The sequence below is a fragment of the Penaeus monodon genome, chromosome 14 (genome assembly GCF_015228065.2).
Source record: "Penaeus monodon isolate SGIC_2016 chromosome 14, NSTDA_Pmon_1, whole genome shotgun sequence".
In the NCBI taxonomy this organism is placed as follows: domain Eukaryota; kingdom Metazoa; phylum Arthropoda; class Malacostraca; order Decapoda; family Penaeidae; genus Penaeus; species Penaeus monodon.
Genome location: NC_051399.1, coordinates 14,950,740 through 14,957,731, shown reverse-complemented (window position 1 = coordinate 14,957,731; position 6,992 = coordinate 14,950,740). Strand labels below are relative to the sequence as shown.

At 33.0% G+C, this 6,992-nt stretch overlaps 1 pseudogene; it reads right to left on the bottom strand.

Annotated features, from left to right (window-relative positions):
• Window positions 1-2,816: 2,816 nt before the first annotated feature.
• LOC119580593 overlaps window positions 2,817-6,992 on the bottom strand; it is a 4,997-nt pseudogene continuing 821 nt past the window's right edge.

Sequence of the window (6,992 nt, the reverse complement as noted above, 5' to 3'; positions counted from 1 at the left end):
TAGTTTTTTTCCGGTTTTTGGTATGTCAGACGACGGCTCATTGCTTGATAGGGGGAATAGTTGCTTCCCAGTTGGGTTTTTTGTCTCTGGCGAAAAAGGTTTAACATGAAAAGGATGACCTGGGCATTGTTTAACATGAAGGGACCGGGCAAACATGACGCAGCTGGCTGTGAGCGGAGGAGCGGGGGGGAACAAGCCAAGAGACGGGGTTTGGGTTGGGTGCCTTTGTGAAGACCTCGTGTGTGCCTTGTGACCTTATAACTTTGTGTTTGCCCGTTTTATAAGCTGTATCATGTAGTTGCGACATGCTGGTTTTCCCCCCGTATTGGTGGGCCTATAGAAAAGTGGGAAAGGGTAAATAACTTGTGTAAATAAAAGGAAAGACTGTCCTCTGTGTTTTTATTTTATGCCCTGCCTCCCCCACTTGGGGGCCTTCCCTTCGTGGTTTTTCTGGGACCCCTGTGGTGCTCGGTTGCCCTCTTGGAGCTTTTCCTGTGGGTTTACGACCCGTGGATAGCAACGCCGTCCCTGGGCCCACTGCCTTGTGTTGGTGGTAGAAAAGGGGACACAGGTGGGCCAAAAAAATAAAAATAAAATAAAATATTTAAAATATAATAATATATATATATTAATATATAATTATTTATATAATATATTAATTTATACCTATATATATATATAATATATATTTTATATATAAATAAATTTTGTAGTAAAATTAATATATAATATATATATTTATATATATATATATATATTATATATATTAAAATATATTTAATATAAATTTTTATAATTATATATATATTTATATATATTATTTAAAAATTATAATATATAATTTTATATATATATAAAATTATACATATATTTTTATATATAATATTTATATATATATAATATATATTATATTATATAATATATATTATAAAAATTTTATTACATAATATTATATTATACATATATAAAGTTTGGTATATATTATAATATATTATATATTATAATTTTAATTATATTTATATCATTTAGAATGTGTTATTATAAAAATAATATAAATATATATAATATAATAATAGATTATTTAAAATATTTTGATATTATGTATATTTATTATATTTATATATATATACATATTATCATATTATTATATATATATATAATTATATATCCATATGATATATATATTATTATATTATATATATTATATATTATTTTATTTTATAATATTATCTTAATATTATATATTAATTAGGTTAAAATTTTATTATGTAGTAATTTAATATATGTATATTATTCCATATATTGTTAAAATTTAAAACTATAATATATAAATATTTATTTAGGTATCTATCTCATTTATGAATATTGATATCGTATACCTAGCAACCATATAGTATCTAGTTCTCTTCCTCAATATCTGTATATTTGGTTCTCCATCATATTAATCTATCTCTCACTTTTATGGTCTGTTCTGTAAATATATTCTACAGATCTCTACATCATCTTATGTATCAAGTTCTAATCTATTATATGGCATATTATCATATTTCTTATCTATCATATTATATATTATAATATATATAGCTCCTTCTATGCTATTCTTATATATATACCCATATACTTGTATCTTATGGTGTCCTAGATATAGTATATCTCTTATTATAGTCTCTATCCTCTCAGTGCTATCTTATATTTATTCTCTTCTATTACATCTATATCGAGCATCGGCCTCACAACTGTCCCGGATCCACCATCTGATTCGAGGGGTTCGAGTCACCAGCCCGGCACGTGTGTTTTCCCTTGTGGCCAAGGAACCCTTCCACCTCGAATTGCCCTCCTAGAAAACGGACATAGTCGCCGCCCCTTTGAGAAATCAGACGCATGTGTCGTAGGGGAATCCCCCGTGGCACACAAACCGCGTTTTCTTATGGACGGTCATTCCAATCAGGCCCCAAGGTGCACTGGCCCCATACAAACTCCCTCAGTAAGTGAATTGATAAAGAAGGCCTCTATAGCTGTCATTGGGAATGAATTGCCGTTGGAAAAAAAAAAAAAAAAAAAAAAAAAAAAAAAAATAAACAAAAAAAAACAAAAAAAACAAAATAATATATATTTATATATTATATAATATTTAATATAATATTCTAATTATTTAAATATATTAATAATTATCTATAATGAAACACATGTGGTTGTGTGTGTTGCCAAATATATGCGTATAATACATACTTAGTATGTGGTGTGTGGGTTTGTGTGGTGTTTGGTGTGTGTGTGTGTGGGTGTGGGTGGGTGTGTGTGTGGTGTGGGTGTTGTGTGTGTGTGATTTGTGTTGTGTTGTTGTCGTGTTATGGGTGGTGTTGAGAATGGGGGGGTTATTGTGGTTGTGTGGTTCTTTGGTGTGTGTGGGTGTGGGTTTGTGTGTGGTTGTTGTGGGTGTGTGTGGTGTGTTGTGTGTGTGTGGTGGTGTGGTGTGTGTGGGTTTTCATTCTTGTGTGGTGTGTTGGTTTTTTTGTCTGTGTGTGTTGTGTTTTTCTGTGGTGTGTGATTGTTCTTTTCCCCTGGGTGTGGTGGGGTGTAGCATTTTGTCTTGGTGTTTGTGGGGTGGGCTGTTATGTGTTTTTTTTTTTTGTTCCCTTTGGGTGTGTGTGGCTTGGTTTTTTCCTGTGTTGTTGTGGTCGTTGGTGGGTGTGTGTTGTGGGGGTTGGTGTTTGATGTGTGTGTGTGGTTGTGTGTGTTTGTGTGATGTGTTGGGTGTGTGGGTGTCGGTGTTTGTCGTGTTGGAGTGTGTGTGTGTACAGTGCCACGCCAGCCGGAAATTATCCGGTTGACCCTCTCACCTCCTTCCCCCCCCGCTTCTCCTCCAGCTTGCTTCCTATTTGCTTCCTCCTAGCTTCTGAACTGGTGTTCCCATACTTATACCGAGAATACCTATGGGGCCCAGAAGAGGTCGTTGTTGTTCTCAGGCACCCAGTTTTGCCATATAAGTGCCTATCAGTCTTTTTTTCGCCTCTTGGGTTCTGCCTCTTGCGCTAGCTGATCCTTACCGCTTGTTGGCAGAACCCAGCTACGTAGCCATATTGGTGTGTCAACTATGTGCTTAGAAGAATAAAGTAGTTCCGCGCCGTTTAACTATTTAAGTATAGCCTGAACCCTTCTGGGTTTTTTCACACATTGATTACTACTTTTTTTATTAACTGGAGTAATGATTAGTCCCCTTGTTATCCTAGTGTTGTTTGGTTGATTTCCTGTGTGTGGTTGTGTTGTGGTGTGTGTGTGTTGTGTTGTGTTGTGTGTGGGGTGTGGTGTGGGTTGGTGTGTGTGTGTTTGTGTTGTTGTGGGTGTTGTGTGGTGTGTATTTATGTGTGTGTGGGTATGTTAGTGTCTGTGTTTCGTGTTCTGTGTGGTGTGTGGGTTTCTTGTGTATTGTGTGTTGGTTGTGTGTCATCTGTGTATGTGTAAATGTTGTTGTTTTCTTGTGTATGTTGTTTGTGGTGTGTGGGTTTTGGTTTGTCTGTGTTATTTGTGGTGGGGTGTTGTTTATGTGTTTAGGTGTGTGGTTGTGTTGTTGTTGTGTTGTTGTGTGTGGTGTGTGTGTTTGATGTTTGGGGTTGTGTGTGTGGTGGTTGTGTGTTGTGTTGTTGTGTGTGTGTGTTGTGGTTTTTGTTTTTTATCTTGGAAAATTAAAAGGGTGATTCCCCTAACTGGATTACGGTCAAATACTGGATGTTTCCGGGGGGTTCCTAGTAGTCGGGAACCACCCCAAAACTATTCTCCCAAAGCCCATTTCCCCGGGCCCTGTAGTGGCCCGTATGTGGGTTTTTTATGGCAGCATCTGCAGGCCTTCTTCGCTTACAGCAAACATGCCTTAGGAATGGCGGGTTTACAAGAACCTGACGCCACAAAACATTGGATTTCCACCTTATTCGTTCCCTGTAAGGTAATATCCATAACCCAGTGTAATCCTGGTTTTACCATTTTTCAATTTACAATGTTTTGTTTCTTAATTATAAGACTTTTGATGAAAATGACTGCCATTCTGTATGACAACCCTGAAAAATATTCCTATATAAATCATAGTTTGTACAATTGGAAATCAATTTTTTACTGCCAAAACAAAAACAAAACTATAACTATTTTAAGAATTTAAATTTTTTTATATTTTCTTTGTTTTAAATTCTCTACAATAAGAACATCTTCACAGTTAAATTCCACGTCCCGAGAGATATCACCAAATTTTACTAACTTCGAAATGAAGAAAATTTATTCTATATAAACTATATGCAACCTAATGTCCATTACAAATATCCAATTTTCTATAAATGTCCACTGTACACCCAAAAAAAACACACACACACACACACCACACACACACACCTGTGAGCGTGGAAGGCACAGAACAAATACATAACTGGAGTTTTATCTACTAGACAAGTTATGACATTTTCAACATTTCCAAGTAAGAATGGAAATCGAAACATAAAATTGATGCAGTTGCTTTGAATACCAAAAATTTGCCAAACTACTAGCTATATATGTACACTAGTACCAAAATGTATCTTTGTTTGTGGAGTGTTTTTTGACAATTTGCTATCATCTCGTACAACATGTGGTACATATCATTAGCCCCTGTTTCAGGTGAAATAGCATTATTATAGAGATAAACAGGTAAAAACATAAGTTCCCCCATCAAATATAAAATGTCCATAATTCCCCCTTGGTAATCAATCTATACTTTCTCAAGAACTTTTCTGTCTTTACCATAGGGCCCTATCCAATGTAAGGCTTTTCCCCCATGCAGAATATAACCATTACATGTTTTTAGTGCATTTGTAGCTGTAGCCACATCTTGGAATGTAACAAATGCTTGCCCCCTCATACGACCATCAAAAATCCTATATACAATTTTTGGACCCTGACGAGATTCTCAAGTGACGCAAAAAAATATAGCAAGTTCCCTCTTTTGGCTTTATTTTTTGTGTGGGCAAAGTTTTTTTTTTTATGTATTATAGGTCTGAGGATGGGTACCCCTCCCTCCTTCAATCATAAGTTTTGAATTTTTCAATGTTTTTTATTTCCTCAGGAGTCATTCTGCTTGAATGAATTTCCTGTAAAGGCACAAGATCAGCAGAATCCAATGACAGTATAAAAGGTTTAGTTTTGTTCACCAAACACTTTTTCTCACTGCCATGGATTTGTCTAATGCCACTACCTCTGTCTATAGCAGACCTATTAACATTCTGACCTTTACCTTCAATAATTCTTGGAAATTCTTCCATGTCCCAAAATGTCTTTGGCTTTTCACTAACATACTTGAACTTAATATCCTTAGTCTTTTTCTTTTTCACTGATGAACCTGATTCTATCCTTCCTGAAGCCTGTTTTGTTTTTCCTCAGACGATTATGAATTTTGCAAATTTTTCAATCTGTATTTAAACTGGCTAGGGAAATATCTTTCCTGTGCTAATCTCTTTGAGATTGTTTAATGGGGAAATGGTCTGCTGGATAGTCCCTCATCATGAGAGGGCTGAAGACGTAACCAGACAAAGGAAATGTCAGTTTTGTCATCTCCATCTGTAACAGGAAAATATTACTCCACTCCAACTTCAAAGTTTTCATGTTTTGTTAATGGAAAGCTCCAATTTTAAAACCCTGGTTTCTGCCTTATTTCCCTGAAGAATTTTTCAAGTAACTCTTGCCTTTTGGATAATTTACTAGCTATTTCACGAAGTCTGAGTTCTTTTTTACATGTGGTGCTTCAAGACAGGAATGTCCATCTTCTTCATCCAGAAGTATCTTAATTTCTGATTTAGAAATAATCCCACTTTGCACTTTAAAGTTTCAAGTATACTCAAGTTTTGTCCCTCAAGACCGTTTGGATTCGCTGTAGCGATAATAATCCCCCTAGTTGCATTTTTTTTGTAATAGATTCTTCTGTAGCAGCTTTTACAAATGCTTTTTTATTAATCTGATCGTTGAGAGATCTAGGTATGTCAAGCTGTCTTTGAAGAAATTGTTTCAAAATTTTGTCCCTTAAAGTTATATATATTTAGATAAAATTTTAAATAATTTTAAAATATAATATATAATATAATATTAAACTTTTTTTTTATATAAAAAAGATAAAAAAAAAAAAATAAAAAAATTATATAATAAGATATATTTTAATATTATTAATTTTAAATTTTAATATATAAAAAATAAATATATAAAAACATATATATACAATACATTACATATCATATCCACACATATCAAAACAAAAAATAACACAACACACACACCACACACACACTTATATTTTTTGGGTATGTATATATATATAAAAATTTAATATAAAAATTTTTATAATATATTTTATATAATATGTAATATTATAATATATATATAATTTATATAAAAATATATATATATATATATATATATATTATTATTAATTTAATTTAATCTATTTCATTTTTTATATATTATTTTATATATATTATATATATATAAATATTTTATAATATAATATAATATATATATAATAATATAATAATTATAATATAAAAAATATATATATAATAAATTATTTATTTTAAAAAATATGTTATATATATATTTATAATTTTATATATATATATATATATATATATTATATATATACAATCTTACATTATTTTATATTATTTATATATATATATATATATATATATTCATATTAAAAATTTTTTTTAATATTATATTATATATTATATATTATAATATAATTAATAATATATATATATGTGATGTGAAGCAAGGTTGGTAGCCTAGATAGTGTTAGTGCGGCATGCCTTCTCACTTGCAGCTTCCCCCCCGGCTAGCCCGGTGCAAAAAGGGGAGCAGCTTCTGCATAAGTCTCCCCTGCCAGGCCCAAAACCCTTCCTCATAAGACTTCTGCGTGCCTCCCCCGTGGCCACCCATGGGGAAATGGGGACCCGGGCCCCGGAAAAAAGGGGGGGACTCGGGCAGCA